Source organism: Carcharodon carcharias (assembly GCF_017639515.1).
Source record: "Carcharodon carcharias isolate sCarCar2 chromosome 18 unlocalized genomic scaffold, sCarCar2.pri SUPER_18_unloc_1, whole genome shotgun sequence".
In the NCBI taxonomy this organism is placed as follows: domain Eukaryota; kingdom Metazoa; phylum Chordata; class Chondrichthyes; order Lamniformes; family Lamnidae; genus Carcharodon; species Carcharodon carcharias.
The window spans coordinates 379,244-392,416 of NW_024470559.1; the positions used below are offsets into that span (position 1 = coordinate 379,244).

Consider the following 13,173-nt stretch of genomic DNA (forward strand, 5'->3'; position numbering starts at 1 on the left):
GTTGGAGGGTAATTCAGACTCGAAACGTTAACTGTGCTCCTCTCAACAGATGCTGCCAGGCTTGCTGAGTTTTTACCAGGTATTTTGTTTTTGTTTTGGATTTCCAGCATCCGCAGTTTTTAGCTTTTATTTCGGCTCTGGAAATTAGTGGGCGGAGTCGGGAGGCGTGAATTTGGCGGTTTCAACGTGATGACGCAGATTGAAGTGCGAAAGGAACCCATTTAACCCGTATGTGCAAGGGGGTCAGGAGCATAGTAAATCCACCAGATGGCTGGGTAAGGGGCCTGGAGATCAGGAAATGGTACACAGAATGTGCAAGTTGGTGAATGATTGGGACAGGTGCTTAGGTGCTGGGAATAATATCCAAGGGATGAGTAAGAGGTTTTGGGAAGCTGCTGAGGGGAATGGAGGAGTCTCAGGAGATGTGGAATAAGTTCAGCGAGGGAAGGAGTTGCAGTCGGTGGGCAGGCGGGATTATGGTACGTGGAATTATTCAGTGGGTTGGGAGGAGGGAGCAGGGGAGGGGAAGAATTTCTGCGGTTGGAGGCGGGGTTTAGACAGGGAGAGGTTTTTAAGGAATCGGGAGGCCGGAACAGGGGAGGGAAGGAGCTTCAGTGGCTGAAGAAATGGTTAGGGGTGACCAAACCTTTCTGTGAGTGAACAATATGGTCAGGACGAGAGGAACCATTTCACGGGGTAGGAAGGGAACGTCAATGCATTTGAACCGTGGTCTTTTTAAGTAAAGTCCTTTTTACAGGATGTGGTAATAACACATCCCGCCCCCTGTAAAACTCCCTGATTATCCCCCTCACTCTGTTTCTGTGGTTCCAATCTCTGCTGGAACTTTATTTCCACATATCACCCATTCCTGTTACTAAATATATTTTCCCACATGTCATATTGCAGTGAAATATGTTCCATCTTCAGCACACTTAGCAGTGATTGTTTTCGGCGTAATGAAGAGGCAAAAATACTGATAGTAGGGGAACAAAAATAAGAATATCAAAATGAAGAGACACTCTGGATAATGGCATGCAAACACATAAGAAACCAGTGTGAGTTTTTTTGTTACAACTTGAACAATTGGCATCAGAATAATGAATATTATGGAAAAAAAATCAAAAACAGTTTTATTGTAACAAAAGGCCTTGGGGAAAATGCGCGCTTTGAAACAAAATTGATAATGAAGGAAGTTAAAGCTTAGTAATAGATCAGGAATTGTGTTCTTAAATGACCATGGGCATTAAGGGCTGAATGGCTACTGCTGCTTCGGTATCTGATGTCCATGTGCCTGTGATGTACTTTGCTCTGTAAACCACCTGGATGCTTAATGTTTTTTTTTAATTAATATCCTTATCCTTGGCAGTTTGACTCTGCAACTGACGCTGTCTCGTTGACATACAAATGAACCTTAATTATTTGAATATGTTGTAAGCAATTGTTGCTGGACCACTGACTATATTTCTATCTTCGAGGACAGAGGTGCAAAGGAATTGTGTGTCATGGCAAGTTTAAATAGCAGGAGAAGGGCAGATCAAGAGGCCACCAAATAATGAAAGGGTCGCGGAGGGAAATCTGGGAGAGAAGTTATGAGCTGAGTAAAGATTCTGCGGTGAGTACAGCAGGAGATTGCAACTACAGCAATGGATCTGTGAAAGGCGGGCAGGGAACAGGGACAATGCTGTAAGGTTTTTGCTGTGTACTACAGGACGGAAAGCTTACCCCGTGGATGCGAAATCTACCAAAGCAGCTGTCATGAAGTTATACCTTTAAAAAACTCACCGGAGTGAGAGGGGTAGAGAGAGAGGGAGAGAGCAAGAGATATCTAGAGAGAGAGAGAGAGAGAGAGAGAAGAGAGAGAGAGTGAGAGAGAGACTATTTCATTGTTTTCGAGCTTAAATTAACCGAATGCATCCTATTTATTCCGCTTCACACCCTGATTTACCCTTTGTTTATTTTGTCTTTAAGATATTTTAGTACTTCGTTCATTTAATCATTCGTCAATTAATTTCGAAGCTTTCATTTGTCTTCCTTATTTCGCTTTCTTCCCTAACGTTGTGCGTTCTTTTCATCGTCTTCTCCTTTATTCTCATTCTGTTTATTGCATGAGATTCACCTGAATTTCTATTTCTTACTCCCCTCCCTTTATTCACTCAGGAACGTTGATTGAAAGCTATCGTTCTGATTGTATTAAAGGAACATATTAATCCAGATGCCTATACATTGCGTATAAATATATATTTCCCACAGTTATTGGCTCTTTATATAATTAATAATCGGCTCCAGTTTATCCATAACTCATTCTCATTGCCACAATATCAGCTCCTTGCTGTCTAGTTTCATTTGGGCAGTATTTTTCCCCTTACTCTTTAACAAAGTTTACCAAAAATATCTCATTGTCGTCTGACTGATGGTGCCTCTATTCCATGCTAAAGGGAATTTTCATGCCTGTTTCTGTTATTTTTCAAAGTCTGGATTTATAACCATTGCGTTGGTGGATTTCCCATCTACGGGGGCTGCATTGCGCCTGGTAATACCCCTTAAATTACTCACTTTAAATTAGCTCCAAGATTAGTTGGACGCTAGAATGTATTTTGAATTATTTAAACTGCCTCTGTTCTGAGTCGAGCGGCTGTCTCCAACATGGAAATAGGTGTTGAAGTAGGAATCAATCACATGCCAGATAGTTAAGAGTTGAACATAAATTTGGAACCGGACGTAATCGCTTCAGTTACAGAGACAGGCTGTGAAAAATAAGGGTATAAAACGCTGAAGATGAATAGAGCGAAACACATTGAATGCATCTTCTCACCAGGACATAACTATAGATGCAGGAGGAGATCATTGTGTCACCTCAGCCTGCAGCCCTTTTCGATTATTTGTATCTAATCATTTACTTATTTTCATACGCTGACACTTACCATGAAGCCTTTCACCCCAATCATATCCAAAAGTTGGATTAAATCATTCCTTGTTTAAAATCAATGACCAAAAAGTCTGCTGCTTTCTGTAGCAGAAAGGTCCAAAGATTCACAACGCTTTAACTGACAAAACAATGTTCGAAATTTATTCATAAATGATTAAACCTTGTTCCTTATCTCCAGGGTTTAGGTTACCCTAAGAACATGTATACACAAGCGAGCAGATGTCTATCCTTGGAAGATGAAATATAACAAACCACGATCAAGAACGGAGTTGGGTGAGATGCTGAATCAGATCTGCGCCATAGGTTAAAAGCTAAAGGAATCTTTCCTCGAATGAAAGGACAGAAAGTTATCTTGCCGGCGATGTAAAAGCTGAGGTCGTCACGTTAAATGTGTTCAGTGTGTTTGCTGAGCCTGTGTGGAGTTCAATGCGACAAAATTAATCCTATGTTAGAAGGTAGGCCCGGCGAAACAGGGACAGCAAGAGAGAGAGACAGACAGAGTGGGAGAGACAGAGAGAGAGAGAGACAGAAATAATGATGCAGTGAGAGAGAGGGAGGGGGACATTGAAAGAGAGAGGGGGAGGGAGAGAGTGAAGCAGAGACAGACGGAGAGAAAGAGAGAGAGAGGTGGTGGGGGTGGGGGTGTGGGGGGAGGTGGGGTATGTGTGAGGGGGGATTTGGGGGTGGTGGTGAAAGAAGCCGGGTCAATCATCTCCCAATAAAAGAGAAAGCAAGTAGTTAATCATAAAACAATAGGAAGAAAAAATGAATCAGAGGGACTATATAAATGACAGCAAGCGTCATTCGCTAAGTACAAGGGCGAAAATGACCAGGAGGACGAAATGCAGATCAAGAAGTTCGGGAAGATTTTGTAAAAAGAATGACATATGCCACAGTAGTAATTCAGGAATGAATAAATCGAATAAATCTCACAACATCCTACAAAAATAACAAAATACTAATCAAAATGTTGAGCGTGACAATAAAAATTCATCAGAAAGATTAAAGTTAAGAGACACGGACAAAGATGTTCGATGTATCTCTTTATCTCACTCTCCCTCGCATTATATATAGCTATCTCTCTCCGTGCCTCTCTCTCTCTCTCTCTCTCTTTCTGTCTCTCTTGTCAGTCAGGATTATTACTGTATTATTATGTCCTTTCATAAAAAAGTTCACAGTGAACCAGCAAGCCGCCTAAACATATATCAGTTACGAACATCAGCTTCCAGATTTTTTAAAAAATCACCTTCTCTGGACTGCCACCGTGACATTTGGCAATTCATCAAGAGGATGTTTTACTTTTGTGTTTAACCTCTGCTGCAGATCTGGCTCTCCAGCTAACCAATTATTGGTAATTTCATGTTATAACATTTCATTTGGCACTAACATATATGCTTGCTTACATATGCAGGGTGGTTAGATAATCGATACATATGAGGTGCACTAAGCGAGGAAATTTCTTCAATCAAAAGATCATGAATCTTTGAAATTCTCTACCATAGAGTGTTGCAGATGCTCAGCCATTGAACATGTACAAAATATAAATTTATTTGTGTTTTGGGTACAAAGGATATTAAAAATGTGGGGAATGTATGAGAAATGAAGCTGAGGTAAAAAAAAAACAGGAATCTTTAAATTACGTCGGAAAATAAGCTGCAAGAAACAAGTAGCCTTCCCCAGCTCCTATAACTGAAGTTCATATGACCTCATGTCTGCAAAACTTTTCGCCCTGTTGAGCTTTTCTGCCATTTTAGCTCATTTTTGACAGCATTCCCCTCTCTAAATGAAGCTCCGTGGACTGTGTTGTGTCACGCAAAAGCGTAAAGCGCATGGTCAGCGTTTATGCGGTCAGGATATATTGATGCAGGATTGGTAACAGGGGAGCAGCAGGGAGGTGAAACATGTGGGGAATTTTCAATTTCTCAGGCTGGAACTCGTGGAGAGCCGCAGGGATTACTGCTGGCGACTCCGCTAAGCGCAACCTGTATTAATGATGAATTGCTTGAGATGAAAACATTCACATTTAGATACTGGACAAAACAGAGTGAGAATTGTGAACTGTAAGGAGGGCACAAACTGGCTGCAAAGATGTAGACACATTTTAAATGAGCGGGAACAAGATATGGAAAAGTAGGAATTGATACACATTGTTATTAAATTTCGGAAACGGGAGATTTTTCAAGTTTTGAAACGCCTGAACATTGATCTTCAAAGGGCCTGGTATTTTCATACAGGACCAAGGAAAGCAGTCAGTTTGCACGGAGATAAAGAAAGCCACTGGCAAGGCCAAAAAAATGTTGGTGTACACTGCAAGGGCATTCTTGTACAAGAATAAGGCAACACGTCCATACATTTATAGGGCTCTGGTCAGAGCAGGTCTGGAGCAGTGTTCCTAATTTTGGTCTCCTTTTGCAAGTAGAAGCGAAATTGCCCAGGATGTGGGAGAGAAAATCTTCACTCCATTGACTCATGGGATGAAAGTGCTTCCCACTAATGAAAAGCTGTCTCAATTGGGCCTCTCTGCAGTGTATAAGAATGAGGGGTGATCTCATTGAAACATGTAGCATTATGACTCGGATTAACAAGAGTAGGAAATGACAGTTTCTTTCCCTGGCTAGGAGCCTAGAGCACATGGGCACAGTCACAGAAAGAGGGGTCGATCATTCTGGGCTGAGATGTGTTACCATTTCTGTATTCAGACAGTTGTGGATTATTGGAATTCTCGACACGAGTTGGTTTCAGAAGTCACATTTGCCTACATTATAATGCACTTGTCAGAGATTTGTCCATTGAATTCAGCTGACAAAATCTCCTTGAAATGCTATGCTTCTATCAAAAATGCTACAAATTAAGCAAAATGTATGCCATTGGCAACTTTACATTCGTGGTTTTCTAATCGCCATCTAAAGTAATGATGTCTCGAGTGAATAGTTGAGATCCTTCTGGTCTCTGGTAGTCACAGCCCGCCAATGGTATTAATTGCCGATTGCCGCTAGCTTCCGGTTTATCCCCACTGAGCCCTGACCAAGGGAATAATTTGCCTCCAATTCCATTAGTGTGATATTTTTCTGATAGTCTCTTACGCAGGGTTTTATCAGATGTATCCTGCATATTGATAAACATAAAACCCATAGACATTTCACAGTCAATTACTTGAGTAAACACTTCAATATGTTCATCAATTCGTCAGGCACGACCTACCCTTTAAAACCCAATGTTGGCACTCGCTAATGGGCTGACGCATTTCAAGGCGTTCACACACAATAATCTTCATAGTGACCGTTCTTAAATTCCTCACAACAAAGCATAGTCTAACTGTCCTATAATTCCATGGCTTCCTTCTGACAAATTTCTTAAATGGCGGAGTGACGGGCAACATTTTCCAAAGGAGCGGTAGCCAACTACAGCAAACTGCAAGTTTTTTTTTGTCAGAGACATGTGCAACGTGCCTGATGACATCCTTTAAAATCCTGCAATGAAATGTTGTCATTGTTTAGCGCCATTAATTTCGCCATTAATTTCAACCTGCTTACGTGAAGTTTGAAGAGCCTTTGTTCCTGATTCACTACGTATTTCTTTCGGATTTCTGGCATGTTGAGCTCTCCCTTCACTGCAAATACTGAAGGAATGTAAGTACTCAGCATGCCTGCCACCTCCATATTTCCGTTGACAATGGAGCTATTATCAGATCTATCTTGCCTCACATTGCGTCTGGCTATTCTTTTCCTAGAAACGTGGAAAATCGGAAGGGGATTAGTTCATTTCGCCCTTCGAAACTGCTGTGTAATTCTATAGCATCATTGCTGATCCTCTGGCTTAACGCTGTGCTCTCGCGCTCTCCACATGCCCCTTCAAACCTTTAGTACAGAAATATATTTTCCTCTTAAATATATTTAGTGACCTGGTTTACACAGCCCCCTATGATCGAGAATTCTATATGTCCACCACACTCTGAGTGAAGGATTTTCACCTCAGTTCTGTCGTAATCACCCTATCACGTGCCCAGCGGCTGTAAACCCCTTTTCTCCACCGCTCAGCCGGAGCAAACACAATCAGAGCATCAAGTCAGTCCCTGCCTGTCAGAATGTTATACATTCCAAAGTTATCCACTCTCATCTACCTAAACTCCAATAAATACAAGCGTGAGCTGCCAATTCCACCTCATCCAACAATCCTGATATCAGATGCATCATTCTGCTGAACCTCCGTTGCACTCTCTCTCTGGAAATACATCATTACTTAGGGGCATAGACGATAAATGCAAAGAGACTCCAGGTGTGGACTCACAAAAGGCCTGCAATGCTGCAGCAAAACGTCCTTGCACCTCTGTTCAAGCCCTCCCGCCACGAAACCAACTTGTCATTTGACTTAATTGCTTCCTCCAACTGCTTGCTTGTTTTCATTGATTGGTGTACACCGGCTTCTATGTCCTTTTGAAAATCAACAATTCCCAATCTATCATCATTTTCTTAAAGTCTCTACCATTCTGCTTTCCTACCACAGTCGATAACTTCACTCTTACCGTTAGTTTGCATCTTACATGTATTTCTCACACACTTGACCTGCCTACATCGCCTTGAAACCTCTTATCGACCTCCTTAACCCAAATATTCTCACGAAGTTTCTTGTCATCAGCGAACTTGTCCCTCAGACAAACAATTGATATATATTGTGAATAGCTAGTGCCCAAACACTGATCGCTGTGGTATGCCACTAGTTACCTGCCCTTCCAAAACATACCTCTGTCTTCCTATTATCCCTTTTCTGTCCGCTCACCAACTCTTAATCCATAACAACTTTTACCTCCATTGGCTTGTGCTTTAATATTGCACACTAACTTCGTCATTGGGAAATTAACGAAAGCATTCTAAAATTCCTAATACAGCACTTCCACTGGTTCTCCCTTACCTGTTCTGCTATTGTTCTGTCATTGTAAAAATTTATATGGTGATTTTGGTATTCATTGCAAGTTCGTGAAATATTAAACTTTGTTATTCTTCCTTTCTTTCCTGTCACCGTATGCTCTTCCTTGTATCTTTCCCAAGCATCAGGACCTGAGCGTGCTGCATTTATTTACTTTCTTGAAAAATTGTCCTTTCATGTTTTTCTTCACTCCTGCATTTCCATTAATTTTTATTAACAAGTACGTTGTTTTATAAGTTGGGCTCTTTAAATATCTTTGGCCAGCCCTAAATATCGTTTGTCCTTATCATTCACAGATTTGCCACCTCGTTGTTTGTCAGAGAGAAAATTATCTCAGACAACCACAAGAATCTTCACACTTTTCATTCATATGCTGGGCAGCGTATCACAATCTTCTTGGGAGGTGCATTGACAAACGTGTACGTAAGGCAAAGATGACATTATTAGCTAGAAAACAGCTGATGTTCAGGGAACGGGAATGGATCTCAGGAAGGAATTCTAAGAAAAGTAATGAACAACAAGAGATAGAATGACAATTTACTTTAGTTTATAATGTGACCAACGGACTGCAGAATAATAAATATCCTGCTAAAAGAACAAGAACTATCTGATCGCAATGAAACACAATGGACCAAAGGCACTCCTTTTACCAGAATTGAAACTAAAGAGAAAGGTATCCACCAAGTTGAATGAACAGAAAGTCAAATACAGCAAAGAGGGACCGGAAGCATTCAGAAGGAAAACATGAACTATGAAAATTGATATAAGCCTAACATAACCAGTATTAGGAAAGCATACCACAAATTATCTAATACAAAGAGGGAATCAGCATTAATTAAGATTCATTGAAGGATGGACAGAGCAACTTCAGGTAATGACAGTGAAATGGGAAAAATAACTGATATATATATAGTACCTACTTTTTAGCAATTGATATGACATTATACCATTGCAAACATTTCATATTTCAACCTCCCTTGTGGATGCTTCAAAGCCTCTCAGCCCAGGTTTCCCTCTCTATCCCTCTTAGTCATATTCTTCTATATGTTTCGGCTTCATTTGCTACTTGATTGCTGCCACTCTCCCTCTGTCTGCGCCAACGCTCTAATTTACGACTGCTCCTGTATTATTTCGGTGCCAATGCAAAAACCACTTGTTATCTTTTTTTTTGATTGGCCGCTCGGTCAAACCATCATTTATTCCTCCATGTAACACTCGCTGCTTCAGTGCTGATCCTCCAACAATGCAGAACCCCCTGAGTGCTGACCCTTGGACAGTGTGGCACTCCATCAGTATTGACCTCCTGCAGTGCCCTGGTCCCTGACTTTGGGCCCTCCAACAGTGCAGTGCTCGCTAGCTATTGACCCTCTGACAGTGCGGCTCTCCCTCAGTACTAAACATCCGGCAGTGCTGTGCTGCCTCTTTACTGACCAGCCAACAGTGTGGCGCATCCTCAGCTTTGACGATGTGTCATACCAGCACTCCTTCAGTACTGACACTCCGACATTGCAGCACTGCCCCAGTACTGGCACTACAACACAGTGGAACTCCATCAGTGTTGACCATCCGACGGTGCAGCACTCCCTCAGTACTGAGCCTCCGACAATGCAACACCTCGTCAGCATCCACCAAGTGACAGTGCAGCGCTCCCTCAATACTGTCCAGTGATGACCACAGAAAGCCATTTTAAAACCCCATGGAGTTTTATTAATTGCATTTCTCCTGCATTTGCACCTTGACCTCAATCTCACCAATTAATGAATTGCATTCGCTATTTATTTGAACACTGCGTTGCTCTCTCGCTCTCTAATTTATTATTGGTATTCCCAATCTATTTGCACACTGGGTTGCTCTCGCGCACTCTCTCTCTCTCTGTAATTAGTTATTTGCATCTGTACTATACTTGCACATTGGATTGCCTTCTCTTTCAAGTATTAATTCCATTCCTCTTCTATTTGTGCGCTGGTCCTCTTTGTCTATCTTCCTAATAGATCAATTTAATTCGCCTTTTCTTTGTGAAAATGTTTTCCTTCGAACATTCTCCCTTTCATTTATTAACAAAATTCTTCCTACATTTACACACTGGGTTCCCTCAATCTCTATCCCTCACATATAAATTACATTCATCCTCTCGTTGAACATAAGTGTTTTCTCTCTAAAATATTAATTGCATTCATCCTCTAATTGCACACTGGCTTGCTCCCTCTCTTTCTCTCTCTCATTAATTAATTGTATAACTTTTCTACTTTCACACTGGCTCTCCCTCTCTCTCTCTCTCTCTCAAATGTACAAATTACATCCCTCTTCTATTTGCACAGTGGTTTGCTCTCTTTCTTCATTTTAGTAATAGTATTTCTCTTCTTGTAGCACAAAGGTTCGCTCTTTCTCTCTAATTCAAAATTGCATTGCTTCCCTCTTTGCACACTGGGTTGCTCTCTCTTTCTCTCTTTAATTTATGAATCACATTCCTCCTCTACTTGCACACTGTGTTGCTCTCGCTTTAATTTGTTAATTCCAATCCTCATTTGTTTGCACACAGGTTTGCTCTCTCTCTCGAAATTATTAGTTACAATTCTCCTCTATTTGAACACCGTGTTGCTCTCTTCCTAATTTGTTAATTATAATCATCCTCTATTTGTACACTAGGTTCCCTCTCTCCCCAATTTATTAATTGCATTCCACCACTATTTGCACAGTGGGTTGCTCTCTCTTCAATGTATTAATGACATTCCTCCTCCATTCTCACATTTGGTTGCTCTCTCTCTCATTTAGTAATTACATTAATCCTCTATTTTCACAATGGGTTACCCTCTCTCTAATCCGTTACATGGATTCCGTTTCTATTTGCACATAGGTTTGCTCTCTCTCTCTCTCTAATGTATTAGTTGTATTCCTCTTCCAGTTGCACACTGGTTCGCTCCCTCTCTCTCTAATTCATTAATTACATTGTTACTCTCTTTGCACACTGGGTTTCTCCCTCGCTCTCACTAATTTATTAATCACATTCCAATTCGACTTACACACTTTGTTGCTCTATGTCTAATTTATTAATTACAATCCTCTTTTACTTGCACCCCAAGTTGCAAACTTTCTAATGTATTAATTGCAATACTCATCTATTTGCAAACTGGGTTGCTCTCTTTCCCTCTCCGTCTCATTTAGTAAGTGCATCCCTCCTCTATTTGCTCAATGGATTACCGTCTCTCTAATCTGTTAAATGGATTCCTCTTCTATCACTGGTTGCTCTCTCTCTCTCTCTATCTCTCCCTCTCTCTCTCTCAAATTTATAAAATACATTCCTCCTCTATTTGCACACTGGGTTGCTCTCTCTCTAATTTATAAATTTACTTTCACTCTATTTGCACACCGGGTTGCTCACTCTCTCTCTCTCTCTCTCTCCCTGAGTCATTAGATGGATTACTCTGCTATTTGCACACTGGTTTGCTCTCTCCCTCAAAATTAGACATTCCATTTTTCCTTTAATTGCACTCTCTGTAATAATTAATCAATATCCTCCACCACTTGCACAACATTTTTCTCTCTCTCTAATTTATTATTTGCATTCCTGCTCTATTTTCTCAGTGGGTTGTTCTCTCTCCAATTTATAAATTACGTTAAATAACATTCTTCCTCTATTGACACACTAGATTCTGTCTCTCTCTCTCTCTCTCTCTCTCCCTCTCTCTCTCTCTCTAATTTAGTAATCACATTCCTTTTCTATTTCCAAACTAGGTTGCTCGCTCCAATTTATAAATTACTTGCCTCCATTTGAACACTGGGTTTCGCTCTCTCTCTCTAATTTATTAATTGCATTCCTTCTCTATTGGCACACTGCGATGATCTCTCTCTCTCACTCTCTCTAATTTATTAATCACATTCCTCTATTTGTATACTGGGTTACCCTCTAATCAAGTAATTGCATTCATCTTCTATTTGCACACGAGGTTGCTCTTTCAAATTTAGATATTACATTACGCTATTTGAAGACTGGCTCTCCCTGTCTTTCTCTAATTTACTAATTGCATTACTTCACAATTGGCACTCTGGGTTGTTGTCTCTGCGTTAAATTTATAAATTATGTGCATCATTTTGCATATTGAATTGCCAATTTATCTCTTTCTAATTTATTAATTTATTTCCTCCTCTGTTTGGACATTGGGTGGCTCTCTCTCTCTCTCCAATTTATTAAATGTTTGCCTCCTCTGTTTGCACACTGCGTTGGTTTCTCTCTCTTTCCAATTTATCAATTGCTTTCCTCATCAATTTGCACACTGTTTTGCTCTCCCTCCATCTAATTTATAATTCATTTTCTCCTCTATTTGTGTCAACGGATTTCTCTCTCCCCCTATCTAATTTATTAATTACATTCCTCCTCTATTTGCACACTGTGCTGCTTTCTCTCTCTCTCTCTAATCTATTAATTTCTTTCCCCCTCAATTTGCACACTGGGTTACTCTATTTGTCTTTCTCTTTTGTGTTAACTACATTCCTCATATGTTTGCACATTTGGTTGCACTCTGTCTCACACGTTATAATTCATTAATTACATCCTACCTCTCTTTGCACACTTTGTTGCTGTATTTCGCTCTCTCTCTAACTTATTAATCTATTCTACCTCTGTTTGCGTAATGCGGGATCTCGATTTTATTATGAATTACATTCCATCTCCATTGACTCACTGAGTTGCTCTTTCTCTCTCTCTCTCTCTCTCTTTCTGTCTCTAATTTATTAATTACATCCCTCCTTTATTTGCAAACGGGGTTTCTCTCTCACTACAGATTATTTAATCCATCCCTCCTCTATTTTCACAATGGGTTGCTCTCTCTCTCTAAATTAATATTTACATTCCTCCCCTACTTTCACAATAGTTTGTTCCAAATCTCTCTCTGATTTATTAATATGTAATCATTTCTTGACACTCCCCTTCTATTTCGCAGTGTGATACTCTCTCTTTCTCTGTAATTTGTAAACCACATGATTTAAGAATCATTTTCCAGTTAAACAGGTGTCAGCGGGGAGGGGTGGCAAATAAAGGGAGCTTCAATCTGTATCGAATCCCATACTGCTCCTGCCCTGTGGGTTTTCATGGGGACAGTGTAGAGGGAGATTTTCTCAGTATCTAACCCCGTGCTATACTTGTTCTGGGAGTGTTTGATGGGGGCAATGTAGAGCGAGCATTACCCTGTATCTAACACCGTGCTCTACCTGTCCTGGGAGTACTTGATGACGACAGTTATGCGGGAGTTTTACTCTGTATGTAACCTTTTGCTGTACCTGTACTGTGAGGTTTTGATGGGGACAGTGTAGTTCTATCTTCTCTCTGT

The 13,173-nt window shown here is 40.6% G+C and overlaps 1 long non-coding RNA gene across 1 annotated transcript; it reads left to right on the top strand.

Annotated features, from left to right (window-relative positions):
* Positions 1-578: 578 nt before the first annotated feature.
* Positions 579-9,752, top strand: LOC121273422. Its single transcript, XR_005942026.1, has 3 exons — positions 579-696; positions 3,105-3,199; positions 8,146-9,752. It is a non-coding gene; the product is annotated as an uncharacterized LOC121273422 (long non-coding RNA).
* Positions 9,753-13,173: the final 3,421 nt, after the last annotated feature.